The 15,379-nt window shown below is 40.5% G+C and overlaps 1 non-coding gene across 1 annotated transcript; it reads right to left on the bottom strand.

Moving 5' to 3' along the window:
- Positions 1-537: 537 nt before the first annotated feature.
- Positions 538-644, bottom strand: LOC126003105 (U6 spliceosomal RNA). The gene has a single exon (XR_007493647.1). It is a non-coding gene; the product is annotated as a U6 spliceosomal RNA (small nuclear RNA).
- Positions 645-15,379: the final 14,735 nt, after the last annotated feature.

Genomic DNA, 15,379 nt, shown 5'->3' with positions numbered 1-15,379 from the left:
TTGATGCTACCCCCTTTTCAACATTAGGTTCAAAAACTTATTGGGATACTTAACACCCCCCCCCAAATAATCCATAACAGAGTTCTTATTCCTGATCTTTGACAACTAAAGATATAAAGAATCAGTTACTAGAAGCTTAATTATTTTTTCCTGGAAGATGTTCAGAAAAACATAAGAGATAAAAATAGAATTTGTGTTGCTATTGAGGAGCACCTACAAGTAACTTCTCACTATTGTACTTAAGGATTTTTTTTTTTTTGGTGTTTTTTGGGTCACACCCGGCAGTGCTCAGGGGTTATTTCTGGCTCCAGGCTCAGAAATTGCTCCTGGCAGGCACAGGGGACCATATGGGGCGCCGGGATTCGAACCGATGACCTCCTGCATGAAAGGCAAACGCCTTACCTCCATGCTATCTCTCCGGCCCCGTACTTAAGGATTTTTAAGTAGCTTTATATCATTAGTTGGATAATCACAGCATTTATTTCTTTTTCTCTTATAGCAATAAATTCATTTGGTTCTACCTTTTTTTTTTTTTTTTTAAATATGGAACGCTTCACGAATTTGCGTGTCATCTTTGCGCAGGGGCCATGCTAATCTTCTCTGTATCGTTCCAATTTTAGTATATGTGCTGCCGAAGCGAGCACTTGGTTCTACCTTTAAGATGTAACTATTCAACCCACTTCTGGTGATCTCTGTTGCTGCAACCTAGCAGATCCAAGCTATCATCATCATTGCTTAGAATATTTTGAATGTCTAGTACCATTCATCAACCTCCACACTATCCACACAATTATCCTTTTAAACATTTAGGATATTTGTGGTACCACCCCATTGCTCAAGACCCTTTAATTGGCGCTCACATCTGAGATGACAAACGTACAATCAGTATCATTCCACAGGTAATGCCATTATCAGCTGCTATTCTCCTCTTCACTGTTTTTCCTGCAGCATTCTAGGCATTTTCTCACATTAGGGCTTTCCCATCTATTGCCCTACTCTGACTGGAATATCCTTCACCCCCAATATAAACATGGCCTACTTCCTCTTTTCTGAGGTCTTTGATCAAATATCACCTTTTCAATAAGACTTCCCTGTCATATAGATCAATGTTCTTCCAGTGAAATAGAAACTGCTTTAGATATTTCAAACAGGAAGTTTAATTCAAGGCATTATTTATACAGGTGACAGAATTGCTCGGGAACCAACCAAGAGAGATCAGGAGTTAATTCAGATATCAGAGTCAGCAGGAGTTATTCTTCCCCAAGATTAAGCACCACAGGAAGAAACAATGTTATCAGAGCTCCAAAGCTGGGGGGTGATCCAGTGGGATCCAGGATCATAGATGGAGATGCTGAATGAGAGCTAGAACCCAGGGACAAAGGCTACTCCTTCCTGCCCTGGGAGAGTAGAATAGAAGCACTGAAATAATACCAACAAGTATCTCTAAGCTGTAATAGACAGATGGATATCCCATCTTGTCATCTCTTCTTCCAGTATCACCCATTTACAGAATCCACTCAGAAGCTCGAAGTGAAGAAAACCTTGGTGATATTGCCTTTTGGAAAGGCAGAGAAGCCTGTAAAGGAATGTGAAAGCAGGATAGCAGAAGCTCCACATGCCATCTTTACAAACCCAGCTCCCAAGCTCTACCTCATTGTTACTATCTGTGCCCTTATCCAGCTCAACTTTCTTCTTCTCAGGAAGAAAACAGCAAAAATCTATTGTGACTCCAGAAAAAGAAGATATTGAAGACATGGATAGGCAGGAGCTATGGCACATGTCTTTGTTTCCTTTTGTTTTGTTTTGGGCCACACCCATCAGAGCTCAGGACTTCTGGGTCTTTGATCAGGGATCACTCCTTGCAGAGCTCAGGGAATTTATAGGGCTAGGAATTGACCCACGATCTGCAGCAGGCAGGGTAGATACCTGAATCCATGTATAGTGACCAACTCAGATTGAATCCTGCCATCACAGGTGTTCCCCCAAGCCCAATCAAGAGTGATTTCTGAGCACAAAGTAAGGACTAAGCCTTGAGTATTGCCTGGTGTGTTTCAGATAAAAATAAAAATAATTACACCGGGGCCGGGAAGGTGACGCTAGAGGTAAGGTGTCTGCCTTGCAAGCGCTAGCGTAGGACGAACCGCGGTTCGATCCCCCTGTGTCCCATTTGGTCCCCCCAAGCCAGGGGCCGATTTCTGAGCGCATAGCCAGGAGTAACCCCTGAGCATCAAATGGGTGTGGCCCAAAAACCAATAATAATAATAATAATAATAATAATAATAATAATTACACCTTTGGGGCCCAAGTAGTGATGCAGTAGTAGAGTGTTTGCCTTGCACACAACTGACCTAGGACAGACTTTGGTTTGATTCTTCGGGTCCCAAATGGTTCCCCAAGCCAGGAGCGATTTCTGAGTGCAGAATCAGGAACAACCCCTGAGCGTCACTGGATGTGCCCCTTCCCCCCGGAAAAAAAAATTATATCTTTGAAAAATTAAAATAAAAAGTATACCTCTTATAGTATTAAATAGTTAAGTACTGGAAGAGAAGTTTTTCATCTTTTTTGTTTGTTTTTTGCCACACCCAGCTGCGCTCAGTGGTTAGTCCTGGCTCTGAGCTCAGAAATTATTCCTGGCAGGCTTGGGGGATCACATGGGATGCTGGGGATCGAACTCAGGTTGGCTGTATGCGAGGTAAATGCCCTACCTGCTGTGCTATTGCTCTGGCCCCAGTTTTCAAATCTTTTTTTTTGGGGGGGGGGTGGTGGCGGCACATCTGGCCCACATCATTCTGGCCCTCATATGTGTACTTAGTTTTGGTTTTGTGTGTGTGTGTGTGTGTGTTTATATATAAATTCTTTAATTAAATCACCGTGAGATACACAGTTACAAATCATGATTGTATTTCAGCCATACTTTTTACTACCCTTTACTTTACTAGTGCTTATTTTCTGCCACCAATGTTTCTAGTTTCCCTCCCATCCTCCCTTTTGTCCTCTCCCCTACCTGGCTCCATGTCAGACCTTTTTCTTCTCTCCCTCTTCCCCTCTCTCTTCCTTTTTCCCCCCTCTTTGTATGTGTGTGTTTTGTTTTTGTTTTTGGGTCATACTCTATGACTCAGAGATTGTCCCTGGCTCTGCACTGAGAAATAATTCTTGGCAATGCTCAGGGGGCCATATGGGATACTGAAGATCAAAACCATGCAAGGGCAACCACCCTGCCCACTGTACTATCACTCTGGTCTGTGTACTTATTTTTATATTAAAGTGCTTATGTAAAAATAATTATTTCTTAAATTATTTTATTTTGATTTTTAGCCTGCATCTGGTGGTGGTGCACAGGGTCTATTTTGACTTGGTGCTTAGAGGTCAGGCATTGTGTGCTTGGTAACAATATAATGTTGGGAATTTAATCTGGGCCTCCCTTCATGAAAAACTTCAATACACTCTCCAATTAAACACACTCTGGTCAGGTTTTGTTATTATATTTTTGTAGTGTAGGAATCAAGCTCAGGGCTTCACACATCAGAGACATGTGTACTATCACTGAGCCACACCCCTAGTATGCTTTTTTAGTTATTTAATTTTATTTGAGAGGCCATACCAGGTGAAGTTTGGGGGCTACTCCCAGTTCAAGGCTTAGAGTCATTTCTGGAGGTTCTGGTATGGGCTCTTAAAGTGTCGGGAATAGAATTCTGGCCTCTAGCATACAAAGATTTGCTTTCTTTTTGACTCTACACTACTTTTTAAAAATAAATCTTTAGGGGCCCAAGCGATAGCACAGAATTAGGGTGTTTGCCTTGCACATGGCCAACCCAAGACGAGCCCCAAGACGGTTCAATCTCCAGCGTCCCATATGATTCCCCACGTTCCTGCCAGGAACAATTTCTGAGTGCAGAGCCTGGAGTAACCACCAGATGTGGCCCCCAAAAATAAACAAACCAAAAAACTCTTTAAGGGTCAGAGAGATACTACTGTGGAGAGGGCAACTGCCTTACAAGCATCTGACCCCATTTGATCCCAAGCATCTCATATGATTCCTAAACCCTTCAAGAATGAGCATCATCATCGAGATGTCAGGCCTTTGCCACTGGACTGAGAATGACCTCCAACTTTTAAGCACCACCAGAAGAGCCCAAATTTGTGTGTGTGTTTTATATGCAAAAACAAAGAGTGGCAAAATATTGATAGTGGTTGAAGCTGGCAAATGATGCATTATACTATGCTCTTATTTTATTTCTATTTTATTATACTTGATCTTCCTATGAGTGCTAATTCTGGAATTAATATTTATTTTTGTCTTGTAGCTTACTTCTTCATGATGCACTTCAAAACCATCATGGGATGAGTTAAATGACATAAAAGATTACATGGGAGGACTCATCAGTATGACCAATAGTTTTTTTTTTTTTAACTTTTAAGCAGTTATGTTTTTATGTAAATATATTGAGAATATCTAAATAATGCTAAAGATGACAAAGAGAGCTATAAGAGAAAAACTGATTAAGATGAAACTATTGGGGGCCCGGAGAGATAGCACAGCGGCATTTGCCTTGCAAGCAGCCGATCCAGGACCAAAGTTGGTTCGTTCGAATCAAGGTGTCCCATATGGTCCCCCGAGCCTGCCAGGAGCTATTTCTGAGCAGAGAGCCAGGAGTAACCCCTGAGCACCGCCGGGTGTGGCCCAAAAAAAACAAAAAACAAACAAAAAAGATGAAACTATTGGGCCAGGACTGGCAATGAAGCAGGTTTTCTCAGTTAAGTGTATCCTGTTAGCTGAAATCTAGTCACATAATAATGCATGAAGTTAAGGAAGGTTGTGTCTCCAGGGTTATGTAAGATAAAATTAACTGTTCTGGAAATCAAGTATCTACTTTATGAGGGACAGAAAACAAGGTATTTTTATTTCAACTGTTTTATACATTGATAATAAATGCAAATATGTGTGTGAATAATGTAAATGTCAATCTAGGAATATTGTGAGCAAGACTGTATATAGTAGAATACACGCTTTACAGGAGTGACACTCTTGGTCATTCCTTAATAATACAGAGGGAGACACAGGCACATATACAAGCACCAACACACACACACACACAAAGCAAATCATCAAAAACATTTGGAATAGACTTTTCTTTTCTTTCTTTTTTATTTTTTTTGGTTTTTGGGTCACACCCGGCAGTGCTCAGGGGTTATTCCTGGCTCCAGGCTCAGAAATTGCTCCTGGCAGGCATGGGGGACCATATGGGACACCGGGATTCGAACCGATGACCTCCTGCATGAAAGGCAAACGCCTTACCTCCATGCTATCTCTCCGGCCCCTGGAATATACTTTTATAGGCATTTTTTCTCTCTGCATTTGAATATGCACATCCCTAATATTTTTGGAATTTTCCTGAAACCAAATGACAAGCACTGCATAGATCTCATTCATGCAAGATTTAGAAACTGATCAGTTTTGTCATCTTAGTTCCCTGTGTTGATTTTCTCTATCTTTAGGTACATCTAAAGATCTTTCAAATCTTATAAATTAAAATGTGATTTTTCAATTAGGTTCTTTGTTGGTTTGTAGGCTAAATATAGAATAAGAATAAGACACAATTAATAGCCAGTCAGTATAGAATCAAAAATCACCTGGTCCACTGTCTTTCATTTTCAAATGATTGTTTAGCGTTTTTCCTACTATACTATAGTTATAATATAGCATATGAAATATCAGTACTGGAGGGGCTGGAGAGATAGCATGGAGGTAAGGCCTTTGCCTTGCATGCAGAAGGTTGGTGGTTCGAATCCTGGCATCCCATATAGTCCCCTGAGCCTGCCAGGAGCGATTTCTGAGCATAGAGCCAGGAGTAACCTCTGAGTGCTGCCAGGTGTGACCCAAAAACAAAACAAAAACAAACAAGCAAAAAGAAATATCAGTACTGGGAAACAAAGAGTTGGCTATCCTACCCATTTTTAATAGTCATTTACAGTGCTATCTCCTCTAACATTTTTAATAGTATTAAATTTTAAAACAGCTTTCATATTCTCAGTCAACATTTATTGCAGATTTTTTGAAGATGAAAATAATAAAATATTGTCAATGGCTTTCCAGATTTATCTCCAGAATTATCTTTTTAGATTCATAACCTAATCTTAAAAATTTTTTTCAATTTTATATGCTTTTATAATTTTCTCTCTTTTATATTTATTTATTTATTTATTTATTTTTGGTCTGGAGTTTAATGAAGGCAGTACCTCACTTCAGGCAACAGAGAAGTAAGAGGAGCCAATAGATTATATGACAAGAAGGAATATTAGTTTCTGGAAGACATCAGGATTCCAAAGCTAGCCTTGAAATCATCAGTGACCAATAACAACAATTGAGGCAAGCGGGATGGAGCTATCCCAGGCCACTAAAAGGCTTAGCATACTAATGGCCCTTTGACACTACCAGCCATTCAGAAATCAGACTTTGTCAAGCTGAAGAATAGACCGCTCACCCCCAACAGGAAGCATTGGAGAGGCCAACGTGACAGTAATTCCCTGTCAGATAAAACTGAGGTATTGTTTTGTATTTCATCATATGTGAAAAGAAATACCCAATCATAAATTTAAAATATTCATCCTGGCCTGTTAGTCACTCTGTGTTCAGGTTAAGTATACATGACAGGCTGAGATGAACAATTTTTAGAATCTAGGTGTTTTTGAACAGGTTGTGGAAATTAAGATATGGCCAACTGTGATGTTTTTATGTAAGTGTAGTAATTCTAAGTAATTCTAAAGACGACACAGAGAAAGAGAGCTACAAGAGAAAAGCTGAGCAAGATGAAAATATTTTCCTTCTTTTCTTAGCTAGAAAATAGAAGATAGGGGAGAAAGTTAAAGAAAGTCATGAAAAATTTACTTTTATCTGTTTGGGTTTTTTTTTTTTACACAATTTAAAATGACTGTATATTAACATGCAACATAACACCAGAAACAATTCCATAGAAGACACAAATTAAAAACCTTGTAATGACCTTAGAAACTTGAGGAGGTGGAGAACTCACACATTAACACATCAAAACTAATTTGAAGAGGATTTAATTGATCTGTGGTCTGTCAAAGGAAGACTTCGGCTTGTAAATTGCAAGTGGTCCTGTCTGCTCATTACTTTTTTTTATTCTGAAAACAGAGTGGAGATATCTAATCTGTGTTTTTATCTGCTTATGTTTATTTATTATTTCCCACCTTCACTATGTATTTGGCACCTTATTTTCCCAATTAGCTTTTGTTTGAATCATTTCTCAAAGGAGGAATTATTTATTTCAGAGCGATTATCTCTTGTTCTATGAAAAAGGAAAAAACAGGTTCAAATCTGGGAGACTTCATCAAAGAGACTTGTAATCCCTATTGTGTCTGTGTATTCTTCCCATCAGTTTAGAGAATGTGATAAATATCTCTTTGAATCAAGCATTGGCACTTACTCTTTTTCAGGCTCCAGCAATTTCAATGAGGTGCAAAACATAGGATATTCAGATACAGTAATTTACTACATTGAGTTGCTTTTTAAATCCATATTTAAAATATATTTGTTCTTTATTTTTAAATGCTAGGATTGATACTTTAATAATTTTTATTTTATAACACCATGTCTCAGGGGTGAAAAGAAAAAAAATAAGATCACTCTTTGTGACCCAGCAGGTTTCATTGAACCCAAGAAATGAATAATTGCAAAAGAATAAAAAAAAGCTTTAAAGTTTCATTTGGCATTGAAAATATCCAGACTGTTAACTCCAGTTCCATTCTCTTGCAAAGAGATACATTATTTTAGAGTTTTTGAATAGTAAATGGTTATAACAATATAGGACTAATTTTTATTGATTGCTCAGTTACCAACAATTTTTTAAATGAGTTTCTTTTAATTGTAATTTAGTTAACTTGCTACTCCTGCCAAGTTTTTAAGTAGTTTTCATTTAATGTTCACCAGTTGGTATCTTTATTCCATTCTGTCCTCTTACTAAGATATACTGGGTAATAATTTTCTTTTATAAATACGAATAAAAGTCAGGATTTGGAATTGTCCAAATGCCTCATTAAACATTTTTTTTCTTAAAAAGTTTGCTAATTAAGGAAGGTTGGGGTGGGAGGGAATTTTGAGACGTTGGTGGAGGGATGCTGACACTGGTAGAAGGTTGGTGTTGGAACATTGTATGCCTGAAACTATTAAAACAGTACTGTAAATCACAGTGCGCAATTACAAGTGGGATGGCTTTTATTTTTACTTTTATGAACTTTGAGAACAGTATGCTCAAGAGAGAAAAACTGCATAATGAAGGCAAAGGTATTAAGTAATAGAGGTAAAAGTCTTCCTTATTACCAGGTCATCTATCTATAATGCTCATGTATTTAATTTTTAAGCTATCTTAAAATAATTAAGAGGAAAGCCCCAAAAAGTGCATTTTTGTTTGTTTGGGGGCCACACTCAGTGGTGCTCAGGGCTTACTTCTGGCTCTGCACTCAGGAATGCTCCTGCAGAACTCAGGGAACAGAGCTTTGGGATTGAACCCAGGTGGGCTGCATGCAAGCATGTGCCTTACCCACTACTCTCCAAGCCCCAAAAGTGCATGATTTAAGAAAGAATATTATTACCTGGAAAAAAGATACACATCAAAAATATGGTTTTGTTGTTCTGGATGGGAAGAAAAAAATACCCTCATTTTAAAGCGATAGTTGAAACTGGGGAGGGGAGTAGGGGAGGATGAAGGAAGGAAGGAAGGAAGGAAGGAAGGAAGGAAGGAAGACAGGAAGGAAGGAAGGAAGGAAGGAAGGAAGACAGGAAGGAAGGAAGGAAGGAAGGAAGACAGGAAGACAGGAAGGAAGGAAGGAAGGAAGGAAGGAAGACAGGAAGGAAGGTAGGAAGGAAGGAAGGAAGACAGGAAGGAAGGTAGGAAGGGAGGGAGGGAGGGAGGGAGGGAAGAAGGGAGGGAAGAAGAAAGGAAGGAAGGGAGGGAGGGAAGAAGGGAGGGAAAGAAGGAAGGAAGGGAGGGAGGGAGGAAGGGAGGGAGGAAGGGAGGGAGGAAGGGAGGGAAAGAAGGAAGGAAGGGAGGGAGGAAGGGAGGGAAAGAAGGAAGAAAGGAAGGGAGGGAGGGAAGGAGGGAAGAAGGCAGGGAAGAAGGGAGGGAGGAGGGAAGGGGGAAGGAAGGAGGGGAGGGAAGAGGGAGGGAGGCAAGAAAAAAGGAGGGTTGGGGAAAGTAATTCCTCCCATATTCTTTTTCCCAATGATTGCTTTAGCTATTCGAGGGTGTTTATTGTTCCAAATAAATTTCAAAAGTGCCTGGTCCACTTCTTTGAAGAATGTCATGGGTATCTTTAGGGGGATTGCATTAAATCTGTACAGTGCTTTGGGGAGTATTGCCATTTTAATGATGTTAATCCTGCCAATCCATGAGCAGGGTATGTGCTTCCATTTCCGCGTGTCCTCTCTTATTTCTTGGAGCAGAGTTTTATAGTTTTCCTTGTATAGGTCCTTCACATTTTTAGTCAAGTTGATTCCAAGATATTTGAGTTTGTGTGACACTATAGTGAATGGAGTTGTTTTCTTTTTTTTTTTTTTTTTTTTTGGTTTTTGGGCCACACCCGGTAACGCTCAGGGGTTACTCCTGGCTATGCGCTCAGAAGTCGCTCCTGGCTTGGGGGACCATATGGGACACCGGGGGATCGAACCGCGGTCCGTCTCCTAGGCTAGCGCAGGTAAGGCAGGCACCTTACCTCCAGCGCCACCGCCCGGCCCCTGGAGTTGTTTTCTTAATGTCCATTTCTTCCTTATTAGTATTGGTGTATAGAAAGGCCATTGATTTTTGTGTGTTAATTTTGTAGCCTGCCACCTTGCTATATGAGTCTATTGTTTCTAGAAGCTTTTTGGTAGAGTCTTTGGGGTTTTCTAAGTAGAGTATCATGTCATCTGCAAACAGTGAGAGCTTGACTTCTTCCTTTCCTATCTGGATTCCCTTGATATCCTTTTCTTGCCTAATCGCTATAGCGAGTACTTCCAGTGCTATGTTGAATAGGAGTGGTGAGAGAGGACAGCCTTGTCTTGTGCCAGAATTTAGAGGAAAGGCTTTCAGTTTTTCTCCATTGAGGACAATATTTGCCTCTGGCTTGTGGTAGATGGCCTTAACTATATTGAGAAAGGTTCCTTCCATTCTCATCTTGCTGAGAGTTTTGATCAAGAATGGGTGTTGGACCTTGTCAAATGCTTTCTCTGCGTCGATTGATATGATCATGTGATTTTTATTTTTCTTGCTGTTGATGTTGTGTATTATGTTGATAGATTTACGGATGTTAAACCAGCCTTGCATTCCTGGAATGAAACCTACTTGATCGTAGTGGATGGTCTTCTTAATGAGGCATTGAATCCTATTTGCCAGGATTTTGTTGAAGATCTTTGCATCTGCATTCATCAGCGATATTGGTCTGTAATTTTCTTTTTTCGTAGCATCTCTGTCTGGTTTAGGTATCAAGGTAATGTTGGCTTCATAAAAGCTATTTGGAAGTTTTCCTGTTTTTTCAATTTCATGAAAGAGTCTTGCCAGGATTGGTAGTACTTTACTACAAAGCAATAGTTATCAAAACAGCATGGTATTGGAATAAGGACAGGCCCTCAGATCAGTGGAATAAGCTTGAATACTCAGAGAATGTTCCCCAGACATACAATCACCTAATTTTTGATAAAGGAGCAAAAAATCCTAAATGGAACAAAGAAAGCCTCTTCAACAAGTGGTGTTGGCACAACTGGCTAGCCACTTGCAAAAAATTGAACTTAGACCCCCAGCTAACATCATGTACGAAGGTAAAATCCAAATGGATTAAAGACCTCGATATCAGCCCCAAAACCATAAGATATATAGAACAATACGTAGGTAAAACACTCCAGGACATTGAGGCTAAAGGCATCTTCAAGGAAGAAACTGCACTCTCCAAGCAAGTGAAAGCAGAAATTAACAGATGGGAATATATTAAGCTGAGAAGCTTCTGCACCTCAAAGGAAATAGTGCCCAAGATACAAGAGCCACCCACTGAGTGGGAGAAACTATTCACCCAATACCCATCAGATAAGGGGCTAATCTCCAAAATATACAAGGCACTGACAGAACTTTACAAGAAAAAAACATCTAATCCCATCAAAAAATGGGGAGAAGAAATGAACAGACACTTTGACAAAGAAGAAATACAGATGGCCAAAAGACACATGAAAAAGTGCTCCACATCACTAATCATCAGGGAGATGCAAATCAAAACAACGATGAGATACCACCTCACACCACAGAGAATGGCACACATCACAAAGAATGAGAATAAACAGTGTTGGCGGGGATGTGGGGAGAAAGGAACTCTTATCCACTGCTGGTGGGAATGCCGTCTAGTTCAACCTTTATGGAAAGCGATATGGAGATTCCTCCAAAAACTGGAAATCGAGCTCCCATACGATCCAGCTATACCACTCCTAGGAATATACCCTAGGAACACAAAAATACAATACAAAAACCCCTTCCTTACACCTATATTCATTGCAGCTCTATTTACCATAGCAAGACTCTGGAAACAACCAAGATGCCCTTCAACAGACGAATGGCTAAAGAAACTGTGGTACATATACACAATGGAATATTATGCAGCTGTCAGGAGAGATGAAGTCATGAAATTTTCCTATACATGGATGTACACGGAATCTATTATGCTGAGTGAAATAAGTCAGAGAGAGAGAGAAAAACGCAGAATGGTCTCACACATTTATGGGTTTTAAGAAAAATGAAAGACATTCTTGCAATAATAACTTTCAGACACAAAAGAGAAAAGAGCTGGAAGTTCTAGCTCACCTCAGGAAGCTCATCACAAAGAGTGATGAGTTTAGTTGGATAAATAACTACATTTTGAACTGTCCTAATAATGAGAATGTATGAGGGAAATTGAGAACCTGTTTAGAGTACAGGCGGGGGTCGGGTGGGGAGGAGGGAGACTTGGGACATTGGTGATGGGAATGTTGCACTGGTGATGGGTGGTGTAAAAAAAAAAAGAAGATTAATAATGCATACATGTTAATATTTCCTGCTAAAAACTTTTTTCTAGACAATACTTCATGCTTCTATGTTTAAAAGAAAAACCTGTAAAATGGTTAATATAAATATCTCATCAACTAAAAAAAAAAAAGAGTAGAGAGGGTAAGAATAAATCTTTAGACACATCATATTTTCTCACTCATTTAATAGGAACTTATTGGGTGTCTATGAGCTGTTCCTGCTGGAATCACAAAGAGGAATTAATGTCTCTTCTCAATTATTGTTGTATATTTTTCTTAAAAAAAAAGAAAAAGAAAAGAAAAAAGGAGGGAAGAAGGGAAGGAAAGAGAGAGGGAAGGAAGGGAGGAGCAAAAGAAGGAGGGAGGGAGAGAAGGAAGGAAGAAAGGAGGGAAGAAGGAAAGGAAGAATGGAGGGAAGGAAGGAGGGAAAGAAGAAGGGAGGAAGAGAGGGAAGGTGGGAAGGAAGGAAGGTTGAGGGAGAGAAGGGAGGGAAGGAAGGAGGGAAAGAAGGAGGGAGAGAGGGAGGGAATGAAGAAGGGAGAGAAGGAAGGAAGGAGAGAGGAAGGAGGGAGGGAAAAAGTAAGTTGGTATTAATTATGATAGCTAGTACTTTTTGTTTTCTTTCTTCCTTTCTTTTCTTTTATCTTTCTTTCTTTCTTCTTCCTTTCTCTCTTCCCTCCCTCCTTCCCTCCCCTCCTTCCTTCCTTCCTTCTTTCCTTCTTTCCCTCCCCTCCTTCCTTCCTTCCCTCCCTCCCTCCCTCCTTCCTTCCTTCCTTCCTTCCTTCCTTCCTTCCTTCCTTCCTTCCTTCCTTCCTTCCTTCCTTCCTTCCTTCCTTCCTTCCTTCCTTCTTTCCTTCTTTCCCTCCCCTCCTTCCTTCCTTCCTTCCCTTCCTCCCTCCCTCCCTCCCTCCCTCCCTCCTTCCTTCCTTCCTTCCTTCCTTCCTTCCTTCCTTCCTTCCTTCCTTCCTTCCTTCCTTCCTTCCTTCCTTCCTTCCTTCCCTCCCTCCCTCCCTCCCTCCCTCCCTCCCTCCCTCCCTCCCTCCCTCCCTTCCTTCCTTCCTTCCTTCCTTCCTTCCTTCCTTCCTTCCTTCCTTCCTTCCTTCCTTCCTTCCTTCCTTCCTTCCTTCCTCCCTCCCTCCCTCTCTCACACCCAGCAGTGCTCAGGGGTTACTTATGGCTCTGTGCTCAGAAATCGCTCATGGCAGGCTCGGGGACCACATGGGATGCTGGGATTCAAACCACCGTCCTTCCTGGGTTGGTTGCGTGTAAGGTAAATGCTCTACTGCTGTACTATCTTTCTGGCCCCATACTTTTTCATTTTCAATCTATTGCAAAATACCTAAGATTACTCATTATTGAAATGTTGATCCTGATTTTACATATGCCAAAGTATTAATAATGGTGTTATTGTTAACCATACTAGCCCTTATTCTGCCAATCTAATTTTTTTGTTGTGTTTTGTTTTTTGTTTGTTTGTTTTGGGGCTACTCCGGGTTACGCTCAGGGGTTACTCCTGGCTATGTGCTCAGAAATTGCTTCTGGCTTGGGGGGCTATATAGGACGCTGGAGATCAAACTGAGGTCCAACCTGGATCAGCCGTGTGCAAGGCAAATGTCCTACCGCTGTGCTATTGCTCCGGCTCCAGTTTACTTATTTATTTGAAATAGGAGAGAAATTTGTGCCACACCTTGTGTGCTCAGAGCTTACTTCTGGCTCTAAAGTACAGAGTCACCCTAGAGGGGCTGCCAAGGAGAAAACTTGACAACCTCATGCAAAGCAGCTTTCATACCCGTTTTGCTATCTCTCTGGACCACGTTTTTATTTTTTAATTTTTTTATAGAATAGAGCAATAGTACAGTGGGTAGGGCATTGGCCTTAAATACAGTCAACCTGAATTTAATCCCCAGCACTCCATATGGTCCCCTGAGCACTGCCAGAAGTAATTTCTGAATGCAGAGCCAAGAGAAAGCCCCGAGTACTGCTAGGTATGCCCACAAAACCGAATAAATAAATAAAAATAAATAGATGTTTTGGTATAGGGTCCTCCTTGAGCTGTATCTAGAGTAGAATGGTGTGGAGACATTTCTAAGATATTTAGTCATTCACTGGCTGATTCAGTGCTTGTGCTAATAGCACAGTGCTAGGGTCCAGCAGGCTTGTGGTCCACCCAGTAGTGTGAGCTGTACAGTGCCCTTGCTGTGGGAACTGGCATGCAAGTCTTGTGCTTGATCCCTTTGTAAAGCTACTCAAATATATATATTTGGGGTCGGAGAGATAGCATGGAGGTAAGACAAATGCAAGGCAAACGCCTTGCATGCAGTAGGATGGTGGTTTGAATCCCAGCATCCCATATGGTCCCTGCCAGGGGCAGTTTCTGAGTGTAGAGACAGGAGTAGCCCCTGAGCTCTGCCAGGTATGACCCCCCCCCCAAATATATATATATATCATAAATATTCATATAAATAGATATGTATCTATCAGAGTTCCAGGGCCTTATATGTACAAAGCAAACGCTTCACCAGCTCTGAATGGTATAATTTGAGGGGTTAGGGAAGAGAAGAGCTTGGACCACACTTGTAATGCTGAGGCTACAATGTCGTTTAGTTCAATGTCGTTTCTGGTGAGGCTCAGGGACTGTTTGGTGGTAGGGTCACTGACATGCAAGGCAAGTGCCCAATTCCTGTAATATCTCTCCACAGATGAACAGTATTTTTTTTATTTTATTAAGATACCATATTCACAAAATTGTTTATAATAGTGGGTTGGGCATACAGTATTTTTTAAATAACAGTTAAGTATTGTTGGGGAGAAAAGATTTTGACACACTTTAGTTTCTTTTTGCTGGAAATTAATTAAATTCACCTAAAGAAAGTTTGGTTAAAAATGGGGGACAATTTCTAAGGTAAGAAAATGTCAATAAGAGTTTTTAGTTGGCAGTTACAGCATGAAAGCTTGTATAAGCTCCTGAATTATGGAACAAAATAAGGGTTCTACAGGGTATAAAAGAGAAGAAATGGAATGTAGAGCGTTTGTTTGAAAATCAAATTTTTACCCTTTGTTGAGGGACTTTGGGTCACATCAGGCCATGTACAGTCCTGGCAGTGCTCATGGGACCATATGCAGTGCTGGAATCAGATGAGGTCAGCCTCTCAGAAGGCCAGTGCCTTATCTCCTGTACTATTTCTCCCATCCTCAAAGTTGTCCTTTGAAGTAGCTAAATTTTATGTAGAAAGATACTTTTAGTAAGCATTTCTTCCAAGTACTGACCTCCCTTATAAAGGAAATGTAAACAACTGAAATGCATTTAAAGATTTGCAGTACTTTGCTTATCTTTAGTTC

This window comes from Suncus etruscus, chromosome 2 (genome assembly GCF_024139225.1).
Source record: "Suncus etruscus isolate mSunEtr1 chromosome 2, mSunEtr1.pri.cur, whole genome shotgun sequence".
Lineage (NCBI taxonomy): Eukaryota > Metazoa > Chordata > Mammalia > Eulipotyphla > Soricidae > Suncus > Suncus etruscus.
The sequence above is the reverse complement of the archived record's forward strand: the minus strand, read 5'-3'. Positions and strand labels throughout refer to the sequence as shown.